The sequence below is a fragment of the Schistocerca americana genome, chromosome X, assembly GCF_021461395.2.
Source record: "Schistocerca americana isolate TAMUIC-IGC-003095 chromosome X, iqSchAmer2.1, whole genome shotgun sequence".
Classification (NCBI taxonomy): Eukaryota; Metazoa; Arthropoda; class Insecta; order Orthoptera; family Acrididae; genus Schistocerca; species Schistocerca americana.
This window is the reverse complement of record NC_060130.1, coordinates 941363097-941376312: the sequence shown is the minus strand read 5'-3', so window position 1 is coordinate 941376312 and position 13216 is coordinate 941363097. Positions and strand designations below refer to the sequence as shown.

Here is a 13216-nt window from a genome sequence, read left to right as displayed (position 1 = left end):
ACAGTCTTCTTAGGATTAACCCTCAGATCCTGTTTAATGCACCAATTTTGCACAATGTCCAATCCTCCTTGTGCCATATTTCTAACTATGTCAGTAAATTTGCCAAGTATTACTATCACAAGGTCATCTGCGTATCCTTGGCAGAAGCATTGGCTGGAATTTAATTCCACAATGAGTTCGTTCACCACTAGAGTCCACAATAGAGAGGGGACAGAACTACTCCTTGTGGGCAGCCTCAAGTGGTGTTAATTACCATCGTTTCATAAATTGTGGTAGCCTCTACCTTCCTTCCACTAAGCATTGCCCTGGTCCACCTGCATATAGTGGTTCCCAGGTCATGCACCTGTGCTGCCCTTACCGTGGAATCGAAGGTCATGTTACTGAAGGCCCCCTTGATATCAAGGAAGATGCAGAGGGCTATTTCTTGGAAATGAAGTGCTTTCTCCACCTCCCCAATGAGTTGGTGGAGTGCTGTCTCACATGATTTGCCTGGTTGATATGCATGTTGCTTTGAATGTAGAGGGGCCGTACTTAGCTGCCTCTCCCCAACATATACAATGACCAGTTTTTCCAATGTTTTGAGAACAAAAGAGGACAGACTGATTGGTCTCATATCCTTGGCCTTGGTATGATCAATTCTCCCTGGCTTTGGAATGAAGACAACCTTCACTGCCCTCCAAGCATTGGGAATGATTCCTACTGTTAGGCTAACCCTGAATAGCTTGCCTAGGACTCTTATGAGCTTCTCTTCTGCCTGTTGCACGAGAGCTGGAAAAATTCCATTGGGCCAGGTGACTTGAACGGTTGGAATGTTGCCACCACCCATTGGATTTTATTAAAGTTCACACACTCCTTGGCCGATTCCCAGTCCTCTCTTCGAGTGCCTGAGAACCATTGTCTCTCCGGGATCACATTCTGGTCTGTGTTGTCCAGAAGAGCATATTGAGGAAACTGAGTTTTGAGGAGCAGTTCCAGCATCTCATGTGCTGTCTTTGTATATTCCCCATCCTCCTTCCTCAATGTACCTCCTGGATTGGTTGGTACTCTAGTAAGAATCTTGTGAAGTCTGGCTTGTGCAGCCATGCTCTCCATTTCCTCACAGAATGCTTTCCAGGATGCCTTCTTTGCTTGTCTGATTACAAGATTGCAACTGACAAGGGCATCATGATATTTAGCCCATTGTCCTTTCAATCTTGCAATATTAAACAGTCTCTGTACCTGTTCTTTTTGCATTTCCAAATTGTTATTCCACCAAGGCACACACCTATTTGTGCACTTCTTGGTGATTGTGCAGTTGTCCTGATATGAGGTCACTATGGCAGAGGTAACAGCCTCTGCTACTTCCTCAAATTCTACTGGATTCCTTATCGAGGTTTTAATTTCTGATAAACCTAAATCAAGGTCCCTCCTATATGACTCCCACAGTCTGTTGTCCTGGGATTCCTATAGGTCATGGTCTGTCTGATTCCCATTTCAACCTTAAATTTAATGTACATGTGGTCCGATGAGGATGGCTCCATCACCACATGCCATTGTTTGACATAGCTGCCCATCATCATGGAACCAAAAGTTATGTGAATTACTCCTTTACTCATGCTATTCCTGAAGGTAGGTTCATTGCCCCTATTCAGGACCTCTAAGTTGTTAGCTAAAGGAAATTCAAGAAGGTACTCACCTCTACTGTTGGTGTCCTTGCTGCCCCACACTAGGTTGCGGGCATTGGTGTCGCATCCCACCAGCAGTTGTCACCTTGCTGATGGCAAGTCTCTACGAGTCTCCTCACCTCCAAGGAAGGAGGAGAGCTCTCTTCATAAGGACGGTACGATGAGGCCAAAAACAATTTCCTTCATGATACCTTCCTCAAATTGGTGCATTTTAATGGCCACTAAGTCCCTGGAGCAGAAATCCATTGTTGGTATGAAAGAAATTCCATTTCTTACAAAGATGCATGTTTTGGAGTTTCTTAGATTTCTAGCATAAATCAGCTAACCGCCAGTGCCACCAAGGCCTGATACACCGCCTTTATATAAATAGGGTTCTTGTATCAGGGCCACGTCCACTTCCTGCCTCCCCAGGCAGTGACTCAGGGCAGCAGAGGCCCCTTTACTGTGCTGCAGATTAATCTGCAGCACCTCCAGTCTCTGTCTTGCTTCCATCTTTAAGGTCTTTGAGAATCCTGATGGTGACCTGCGAGAACCCTAAAAACAATTTCAGGTTCTGCTCCCACATCGCCTTCAGGGACTTCTCTCCGACCTCCACCACCAGGGTTCATCCTTCCAGTGCAACCTTCTGGTTGATCACTCGCCAGTCTTTTGTCGAGACTTTTGGGTTCTGGGCCCCTATTTTCCCAAACAGAATCTTAGGAGAGATTTCCTTAAGGATCTTTGGTACCCATATTGACATCTTTGCGGTCTAAAGAAGCTCCACTGCCATCTTAACCAGCAGCATGGCATCTTCCCATGGGGATATTATGGGCACCTTGACCTTGAGCCATTTCACCGTGTGCACCCCGTCACAGACAAAAATGAGGGCACCATGATCTAAATAGACCTCCTGAAGTTGGGTCCTGGGCCAGCGTCCCCCCCCCCCATTCTTTTCAAAGAGGGCCATCTGTACCAGTTCCTCCTGCTGCGAGGTGATGGCCACCAGTGGATAGCCTTCCTGGATAACTGCCATCCTAAAAACCAAGACTGCAGTACTATAGATCTGTTTCACTATTCCTTGCCTCAGTTTTTTCTGGACTCGCTTATCCAGGGAAGAGGGAGTCTTTGATTCCTCCCTTATCTACTTACTACCTGTCTTTGATGTGGTGGAGGTCTGCATATCCCCTTCAACCTAAGACAGTTTCTACCTGGGGGTCTTAGGTTCAAGTCCTTTTAATTTCCTCCACTTGTCTTTAGGAAGCCATTCTTTCCCTTCCCTTTTCTCTGATCCCTGAGTAGTTTCCTCCTCTCGGACCCAGACAAGCCTATGATCTTAATCTGGTCTAGCTTCTCGGTTACAGTTCCCACTTCTGGCTCAGGTCTAGACCCTGATTCAGTAGTGGTAATGCCTTCCATTGGTTCTGACCCCTGATGTTTGGGTATCTAAGGTCTCAATTTGCCCCTCAGTTTGTTTTTCTTTGTTTTCTTTAGTCGTGTCCATATTGGTCCCATGAGATCTGGGGATCTACAAGATCCACACTATGAATACCCCGTGCAGTGTAAGGCTACTTACTCAAGGAGGTCACCCAGTATTCTTGAGGCTCCGTTTGCGACACATCTTCCCATGTGCCACGCACCCCTCGGCACGGATCGCACCACACCTTGGGTTGGGTAAGGGAATTGGGTAGGACTAGGAGTGGGTAGGGAAGATGTGACGTTGTGGGACACTCTTAGTCTGATCCATCAGCTGAGGCCTTTCCGGCAGTAGGTCCTCTACCTTGGGCATAGCCCTCACCTTCATACGGATATGCAAGCCTCTCCACCCACACGGACAGTGCTTCATCAAGGTGGTGTCCCCTGGAGAGGACCATTGCTGTTTACTATATATATAAGTGATCTAGTAGAAAGCATCAGATGCTCTTTAAGGCTACTCGCAGATGATGCAGTTGTCTATACCAAAGTAGCAACACCAGAAGAAAGTAGGAATTTGCAGAATGACCTGCAGAGAATTGATGAATGGTGCAGACTCTGGCAGTTAAGCCTGAATGTAAATAAATGTAACATATTGCACATACATAAGAAAAGAAATCCACTACTGTACAGCTACACTATCGATGACATACAGCTGGAAACAGCATCTGCCGTAAAATATCTAGGCATAACTATCCAAAGCTACCTTAAGTGGAATGACCATATAAAACAGATAGTGGGAAAGGCAGACAACAGACTCAGATTCATCGGAAGAATCTTAAGGAAATGTAACTCATCCACGAAAGAAGGAACTTGTTCACCCAATTGTTCATGAAAGTGGTGTGTTCACACATTGGTACTGTGGTATCCACTTCATTGTTGTTGCTGATGCACTCTGATGTGGACATTTGTCATATAGCACAGCACAGCACCAAAGTACAATGACCCAGTACACCAACCAGGAACAGGCTGACATGATCTTTATATATGGGCAGGTAAATGGCAATGGGTGAGGAGCTGCACAACTGTACCAGGAAAAGTATCCCCACTGACAGCAACCACACCATAAATTGTTTGCTACAGTGTTTCGTCATTTGTGTGAGACTGGTTCATTTACAGGAATGGGTAACCATGAAAGGCTGTTGAATCCGGTACATAGATAGACCTAGGAGGAACAGTTGTTGAACACTGTGGAATATGACCCTGGTATCAGCACCAGGCAGGTGGCCTGCCAGCATGGGGTAAGCCAGGTGACTGTGTGGAACATTCTCCATGACAACTGCCACTGTCTAGATCACCACATGTGCATGCTTTATTATGTATGGACTCACTTCTGCAGTGATGGTTTTGTTGCTAATTTGTCACTCAGAGATCCACAGTGCTGGGATTTCTGTCATCCATCCTATTCACAGATGTGGCTACCTTTACGAAAGGTGGTATTGTAAGTTTCACAATAACCACCTGTGGGCCACAGAGAATCCCCATGGCATCATGGCAGCAAACCATCAGCACTGGTTCAGCTTCAATGTATGGTTGAGGATTATTGGTGACCACCTCATGGCACCAGCCATCCTTCCACAGCATCTCACTGAAGAGGCATATCTGCACTTCCTGCTGATGACCCTCCCTCCCCTGTTGGAAGATGTTCCTTTGATGGTATGAAGAGTAATGTGGCTACTAAAAGATGGTGTTGCAACTAAATTTTGCCTTTCTGTGTCGAGGCATCACAACATCTACCCTGGGATGAGGTGCTCGAGTCATATAGCCCATCCTGTCATCAGACCTCAACCCTTTAGATTTCTACCTGTGGGACCACCTGAAAGAAGTCATGCAGGCAGAGCCCATCATGGATGTGCAGACACTGGTGCTGCTGCCTGTGATGCCATTTTGTTGCAGGATGGCACATTTGAATGCGTGTTGTGGCGTTATGTTAGTACACTTCAAATACCTTGTCTAGCAGTGGTCTCATCATGTCATGCACTGCATTGTATTGTACAGGCATGAAGAATTAATAAATACCTTACAGTGCAGACACCATGCATTTCCAGCCATATATTCATATGACCTCTTTTGCTCCTTGTCTCCTCAGGGATCATTTTCTGCAGTTCTTCCCCATTTAGCAGAATGGCCCTGTAGAATGGCAAAACATTTTCAAAAAGCCATCTTCCCTTTTAGTTACAATAAAAAAAAAATCTGTGTCACCATAAAATATCTGTTATTATACAAGGCTTTTTCAAAATTTTAAGTTCTTGAAGGAATATTCACCTAAAGCCTTTTGGTTATCTCAACATTACTGCTCCTGTACAGTGCAATGAAGATTAGGATTTAACATCCCGTTAGCTATGTGGTCACTAGATACAGATTCTGTTGGGAATGCTTTTAGTTTGTGAGAAAAGGTTAATTGCAATCCTATGAGATGCACACCCCCACATACCTGATCGAGCCCAATAGATCTGGGATGTGACAGACTTTCTAGAGGTTTTTTCCTTTCCTACAAGGGTTAATCAAATACAAATTGGAATTTTTATTTGACATGCCTTTTTGTAAACTGAGAGTGGTGCAATCTCTGATCATTGTTGCTTTCATAACCAGTGATTGTTCTCCACAGCTAGAACACTATTGTACCATTACTTTAATCAGAATTGCAATGTCAGAACAACAGGTCTATCATATCTTGTGCATTGCATTATAATCAAGTTTATCATAACAGGGGGCATAAAACCATCTGAAATTTTGAAACGACTTGTGGCACAGTTCAGGGACAACACACTGAGAAAGACTCAAGTGTATGCATAGTACAAACAGTTTTTATGAGGACAAGAAACAGTTGAGAAGGCAGCTCACTGACATTGCCCAAGGACCAGCACAACTGAGGAGAATATTCAAATTGTAAGCCAGTTTACTTAAGATGATTGCTGAATAACAGTTGCTGAGGTTGGTATAAGCTATGGTAGTGCTGAGGTGATCATCGCTGACAGCCTTGCATTTCAGACTGGGTCTGCAATGTGAGCATCTCATCTTCTCACCACAGAGCACAAATTTCATCATCTCAAGGTGTGCAAATGGTTACTGACACACTATCAAACTGAAGGGGAACATTTCCTACACTGGACTGTGATCTGTGATGAAACATGGGTGCACCATTACACCACAGAATTGAAAAAAAAAGCAGAACAAAATGGCATGAAAAGGGAAAATCTGCTCCTATCAAAGCCAAAAACTGTCTCTCCGTGGGGAAGATTCTTGCAGCAGGCTTTTTTGATTTTGAAGGAATTTTTCTCATTGTCTTTCTCCACAAATGTCAAACTATGAATGCTGCATACTACTGACAACTTTTGGACCAAATAAAACATGCATATTGTCAGAAAAGGCACGCATATCAAATCTGGGTTGTGATCGTGCTATGTGACATCCTCAACCCCACACAGCTGCCTGAACTCAACAAAAAATTCAGAAATTGTTCTGGACCTCTCCAGAACATCTTCCTAATGGTCCAGGCTCATTGCCCTGTGATTTTCATTTGTGTGGACCACTAAAGGATGCAGTTGGGAGGACACAGATTTGGCAAGGTTTGTATTGTTGAGGTGTTCATGCACAACTGGCTGCTTTCACAGCCACGTTCATTTTACAAAAATGATGTCATGAAACTGCCTGTCCACTTGGAAAAATGTGTTTGCTGTTCAGGAAACTGCATAGAAAATAAGTTCATGTGCATGAATTTTTCTGAAGCTTAAATAAATTTATTTAAAAAAATCCAGTTAATATTTGATTCATCCCTATACATATTGGTGACAGTCTGAACAGGAGTCACTACACTGGGCAGGGAGGATGTGTTGCCTGTCCTTCAGCAGGAGGCTACCTGGTACTGTTTTGTGGCTCTTCTTTGAAAACCTATGGGTGCCACAGCTCCCTTGGCATGTCAGCTGTCAATGTGTTTGGAATTTAGTCATTCTGGAACTTTTTCATCATGCTCCTACAACAACTACAGTGGCCTTAAATGTGGGGCATATGGAGACAAGTCCTTGGGAATATCTGGTCCCTCCAACCTTTGACAATGTGATTTATTGACTGTCTACTCTAATACATGGGGTACCACATTTACTGAATTCTGAATCAGGGATTGTGCACAGTTATATAATTCCAGTCACTTGTATACTACTGTGACACGTAAGAAATGAGACTGGTTGCATTACCAAAGAACTATTTATCACTGCATATTATTGCACAACTGACCTGGAACTGTGTCTTTATATTGTGTCTATATACTAAACAAAAACAGAAACTGACATGTAGAAATGTTTTAAGTAGTGGAAGGAATGATGTGAATATTTATTAACTCAAATGGGTCTTACTCTGAAGGGCACCACCTCTAATTGAACATATTTAGTAAGTACATAAATTTGCAGCAATGGTCTCAAGTCTTTTGAATGAGACTGAGTACATGACATTTTACAATGGAATGGAAGAACAGTTGTAATAAGCCACTTATAGTGAGGGTCTCATTTCTTTTTTGGATAGTATACAAATGTGAACTGGACTCAGTTGTTATTCTCCCTACATCTCCCACTCTTTTCCACTTTCTTTCTAGTCTTTATTTGCATTATTCCTATCTTCTTTAATTTTCTCTTCCTTTCTAAACTCATCTCACTCCTCCCTGTGTCCTTCTATCATATCGGAAATGAAGCTAGCAGAGAAATATTTTTGGGCTCCTACTCTGTATGATGCATTTTCCATAATTTTTTCCTCTCCATATCCTCATAACAAGTTAGTTCCTCTCAATATGGAGTCTGGATCACTTGAATCTTTACCAACCAATCCCCCCTTTCCTCCTTGAAGAAGAAACATGCAGTTGGAAAAGCTAGAAGTACTATTTTCTACCACAAGTATTTCTGTTGGCACCACTAAGAACTGCATCTCCTTAATGACGCACTGACCAGCCTTTCAGCTGTCATTTTAACAATTTCCTCAACTGAATTTTCCATTTTATATGCAGGATGTCTGTTTTAACTTGAGTCAACTAAATATCTTGTAAACGACACATTTTATGAAAAAATGTTCTAGGTGAAAAGTTAAAGTTAGTAAAGGGGACATCTGTCTGTGCTACGACTATAGTGCATTTAAAATTAGTTGTGACTTTTGACATTTGGCTGACCAGAGGTGGACGAGACACCGTTGCCCAGGTAACACCAATGGTCAGCCGGCTTTCCCTACCACACCGCCAGCAGTTCGGCTGGTAAAGTGCCACTGCTGCCACACCATGAGTAAACAGTATCACTGGTAACACACATTAGATGCATCAACGTTTGTCAGCTCTTGTTGTAAAGTCGTATTTTCTCACATTGAAATGTTCTGTAATTGTCAGGTATCATGAACAAGTGTTTTGTGTTGGTGTTGCATTCATAACAACAGTGCAGTACAGCTTAATATGAGATTTGCAATACAAGTGTTGTCCAAGAACACGTTCACCGGCTGAGAAGACAACACCCTGCTGCAAAACATTCCTCAGAATTCGGCAGTAGTAATGGACAAAACACCATATCATGTTGTTGTGATGCATAAAGCACCAACAGTGGAGTGGAGGGAAGCTGATATTCTGTTCTGGGTACAAAGAAATGTTGTACAAGATAAATTTTAACCTAGCATGTACAAGGCGAAGTTAATAGAACTTGTAGTGTTGTACAAGTCTAAACGCCATGCTACCAGGTCAATGAACTGGCTAATGGTAAAGGGCATAGTTTAATCAGGCTTCCTTCGTATCATGCTCATTTAAATCTGACTGTGAGTATATGGGTGTAGGTGAAAAGTAATGTGCCAAAAAACAGCAGGAAGTTTACGCTCACTGAGGTTGAAATGCTGACAAAAGAAGCCACTTCAAATGTTACATGACAGGACTGGTCTTGAGTTGTCAACATACCAGGAAGGTAGTGATGAGCCATTCAAAAGGACTGAGATGAGTTCTGAGGGGTAGGTAACTTCCCTTGTTGCTATATTAAAATCTGCATCTTGTTTTGTCAGAACACAGCAGAATTTAGAAATATTTATCTCACTAACATTGTAATGCACTTGAAAATGCAACAGAATCCTGAAATAGTGTATTATTAAACTAACAACAGACTGCAAGTCAGGTCAATAGTTTATGAAACAGCCCATTCTCAGTATACAACTAAACGTGTACCTTCATCACTTATACTGTTACAAAAACCACAGCAGGTCTCATTGCACCAGCTATTGATGGCACTCATTAATTACATTATTTGATTGAAAAAAAATCTGTAGTGTCTTGAATATTGTGGTAGATATGGAAGTTTCACTTATTAATCATACGGAAAAACACTCTCGTCTTTGTTCGCTATCATTTGGCAAAATCTTGTTTCAATATCCCAAAACATTTATAAGATACAAAGAATTTATGAATATTTCATTCTAGCTTTTTCACTTGCGGAAGAGTTCATGATGGAGCACTTTGCATACATTCCATTTACTCAAGACTGGAAATAGGCAGCCATATCCTTCCAAGTTTAAAGAACAATTCAATAATTACCTACATGTAAATCACAGCAACATCTAACCTAACACGCACCAAACACAAATTTATAGCGAACCTGTTTTTCACTGCAAACCAAGAGTTTCTTGCATTAGTTTACCTATTATCAAAACACTTCAATGACTATGACCATTAATGTAATGATAAGCAGATCATCATGAAGCTGATGAATTTAACTATAAAATGTGTGAGAATGAGAGTTTACTACCAAGTAGTTTCTTTAAAATCACTTCAGAAAGTTTGCAGATTGGCCGGTTTGCTGTTCACGCAGTCAAGTGATCCTGCCACATTCCACACCAAAATGGACTGTCATTATACTGTGATCACCTGCTGATGCACGCAGCACATGCTGGCAACTACGCTTCCCTCCACTCGCTCTGTACTAAACTCTCAAAAGTTGCAACTTATTTTAAACACACTACAGTCACCTCCTAGGTTACCCCTCCTGTGTGGGCTGGGTCAGCTTTGTATTTTCAAGTGGGAAACCCCATTTTTATTGCATATCTGGATTGTATGACAAAAATAAGTACTTTTACTCAAACCAGAAGTAATTTTACTCAAGCCATTGTTCCCCATTTGTGGTAGATGATGCTGTAATCATGTGTGCCTTTTTTTTTTTTTTTTTTTTTTTTTTTTTTTTTTTTTTTTTTTTTTTTTTTTTTTTTTTTTTTTTTTTTTTTTTTGCTATTAAGAATCATGCATTTGATTCTGCATTTCATTTATGATGTAAACGTGAACCTTTGTGTTCTAATGGTTGATACTGATGTTCAAATGTTACTTTGCAAATGTGATTGTAGAGTAATAATAATATTGCTAGACATTGATATTTCTGGCAAAGAAGATACTTGTAAGGGAATGCAGTTTTCCATTCCCTACAGGACTGATTGCGGTGAGTCCCCAAACCATCAGAATGACTGATTTTGATGGTTGCCCTCAAATCCCACCATCAGCGTGACTGATTTTGGTGTGTGTTTCTATCCAACCGCTGTAATTCTTGTGCTGGCCACTACACACTTACTGGTGAGATACTAACCACAACCATTGTAATAACGTAAAATATTCATGAAGTGATAGTGACTGCTGCACCTGCCATGCATACTCCTTGAAATGGAGCACCCCAATGCTGAGGAGCAAAGGGATGCACCAAAATCACGCACCCCAATGGTGACAGGCAAGGGGACTCACCAAAATCAAGCATTCTGATGGGAACAGAAACTATTACATGCATGTTGTTATTCCTGGATTATGCTAAACGTAATTTGTAACTATACATTGAAACAGCTAACCATATTGTACTGTACAATCAAATTTGCAACACTAAAGTAAATTTCAGTCATAAATATCAACCATTAGAACACAAAGATTTACACTACATCATAAATGAAGTGTACAATCAAGTGTGTCAGTTCTTAATAGTAAAAACGGCCACACTTCATATTTGTCAATTACACCACCACCTACCATGAATGGGAAACAACAGTTTACGTAAACCTCAAGTATTTTTTAGCATAGAATCCAAATATGAAATAAAAATCAGGGGGTTTCCATTTGAAAATGTAAAGTTGACCCTGCCCATGCAAGATGAGTGGCTAGGTGGTGGCCAATTGTAGCACAGACAGATGTTCCCTTTACTAATGTTAACATTTCACCTAGGACTTTTTTTCAGATGACATGACATTTTCAAGATATTTAGGTGTCTCAAGTTAAAAGAAACACCCTGAATGTTAAAAATATTAGCAACATTTTTTTCAGTCTCTCTGACACAGTTAACTGCAACTGCAAAAAGTATCAATTCTACTTGATGTACAGCACTACCATAAATGATTCAATATTATCAGAGCACTAAATTTTCCAAAATATTACATGTACAACTATGACTGATGCAGGAACAGAATTGTAAACCCAGCAAGTTTGCCTTTTTTAATCTACAATTTTTCTATGAGTGCCCCTCCAGTCACATGTCATGCATCCACATGGCAGTCAAGTTCATTCCATACCTTATGTAGCAACATCCCGTCAATGGTCATCACAGCAGTGTTGATGCATTTTCTGAGCTGTTCCAGTGTTCTTGGCATTGGGGGTATGTAAACAAGTGAAAACGTCGGAGTGCATTAGATCAGGTGATCTGGGGTGCCAAGGAAACCGAGCCACATTGTGTTCATCACTACACCAAATCCAGCAGTGTGGAAGTTAATTCTTTAGGTAGTGATAAACATCAATGCTCCAATGAGGGGGTGTCCTACCTTGTTGGAAAATGGAATTCTCAGAATCAGTAGACTGTTGTGGAAACAACCACAACCACAACATATCAAAGTAAGAGGTACCCATAAAGTCTTTTCACAGAAGAAAAATGGCCCATACAGCTTTGTCTGTGACAGTGGACAGAAACATCAAACATTAACCCTCAGTGATTCTTTTTCAAGCACCACAATTTCATGAGGATTTCCGGTGCCCCACACTCTCACATGGTGGTGATTAACCTTTTCAGATAAATGGAAGGTTGCTTTGTCACTTAATATCACTATGGAGGTGAAAAGTCCATCCTCTTACTTTGTCATCATTTCATTAAGGCACTGCACTCATAACATCAACTGGTGGGCACAATGAACATTCAGTGAGTTTATGGTTCTATTCATGAATCAGCCATATTTGTAGATATAATACTTTGGAAAATATAGGACTCTTTAAGCAAATGATCATTTGTGGTAACCCTGTATATTAAATAAAATGCAATATATTCAACAGTAAAAATTCAATTGTTATTAGAAGTTAGTGAGATTTTGTTACAATACAATGATAAAGCAAAAGTACATTTCCATGATAGGTCATCCACAAAGTAAATTCCACTAATAGAGCCTGGAACCTACAGTGCTGCTTCCATTTTGTGCATGTGACTTGCACATTATGGTATTTCGGCTAGACATTTGTGCCATGTGCTTTTAGCTGTGTGCTGACAGAAGTTTGTGAAGATGATCAGAATACAAGGAGGTGCTGCATTTGTGAAAGTGAGATAAAATAGTATTTAGGAAGAGAGGGTTCAAATAATGTTTCAGTATTCTGATTTAAGTGATGCTCTGCAGATGTGCAGAAGGTTCTGCAATGTAAAGGGTAGTTTGTGGTAACAAATGAATGAACTGAAACAAACTGTCAGATGAAATCAATTTATTGCAACCTGCCGTATTTACTCGAATCTAAGCCGCACTTTTTTTTCCGGTTTTTGTAATCCAAAAAACCGCCTGCGGCTTAGAATTGAGTGCAAAGTAAGTGGAAGTTCTGAAAAATGTTGGTAGGTGCCGCGAGAACTAACTTCTGCCGTCGAATATATGTAGTGCTACACAGGCATGCTTTGCAGGCACAAAGATAAATACTGGCGCTAAAACCTCTGCGTCAGTAAATAATTTTTTTTTTTTAAAAAGGTGTAAGACGAGCTTTTTTCTCCGCCCCGAGTTTCGACCACTGCATTTTCATACATTATCCAACAAAGTAAATACAAATTCCTGCTGTTCATCTTCGAATGTAGCAGCATTTCAATGTACTACGAAAATCCGACTGGCAAGAC

General features: G+C 41.1%; 1 protein-coding gene across 5 annotated transcripts in view; it reads right to left on the bottom strand.

Moving 5' to 3' along the window:
• LOC124555080 (acidic mammalian chitinase-like) overlaps nucleotides 1-13216 on the bottom strand; it is a 183108-nt gene that overhangs the window by 13711 nt on the left and 156181 nt on the right. The window contains exon 8 of one of the 5 annotated variants that reach the window (XR_006968516.1): nucleotides 5133-5243. The exons of the other annotated variants lie outside the window; for them this stretch is intronic. The gene's annotated coding sequence lies outside the window, so the exon portion shown is untranslated. The remainder of the gene's footprint in view (nucleotides 1-5132; nucleotides 5244-13216) is intronic. 5 annotated transcript variants of the gene reach the window in all.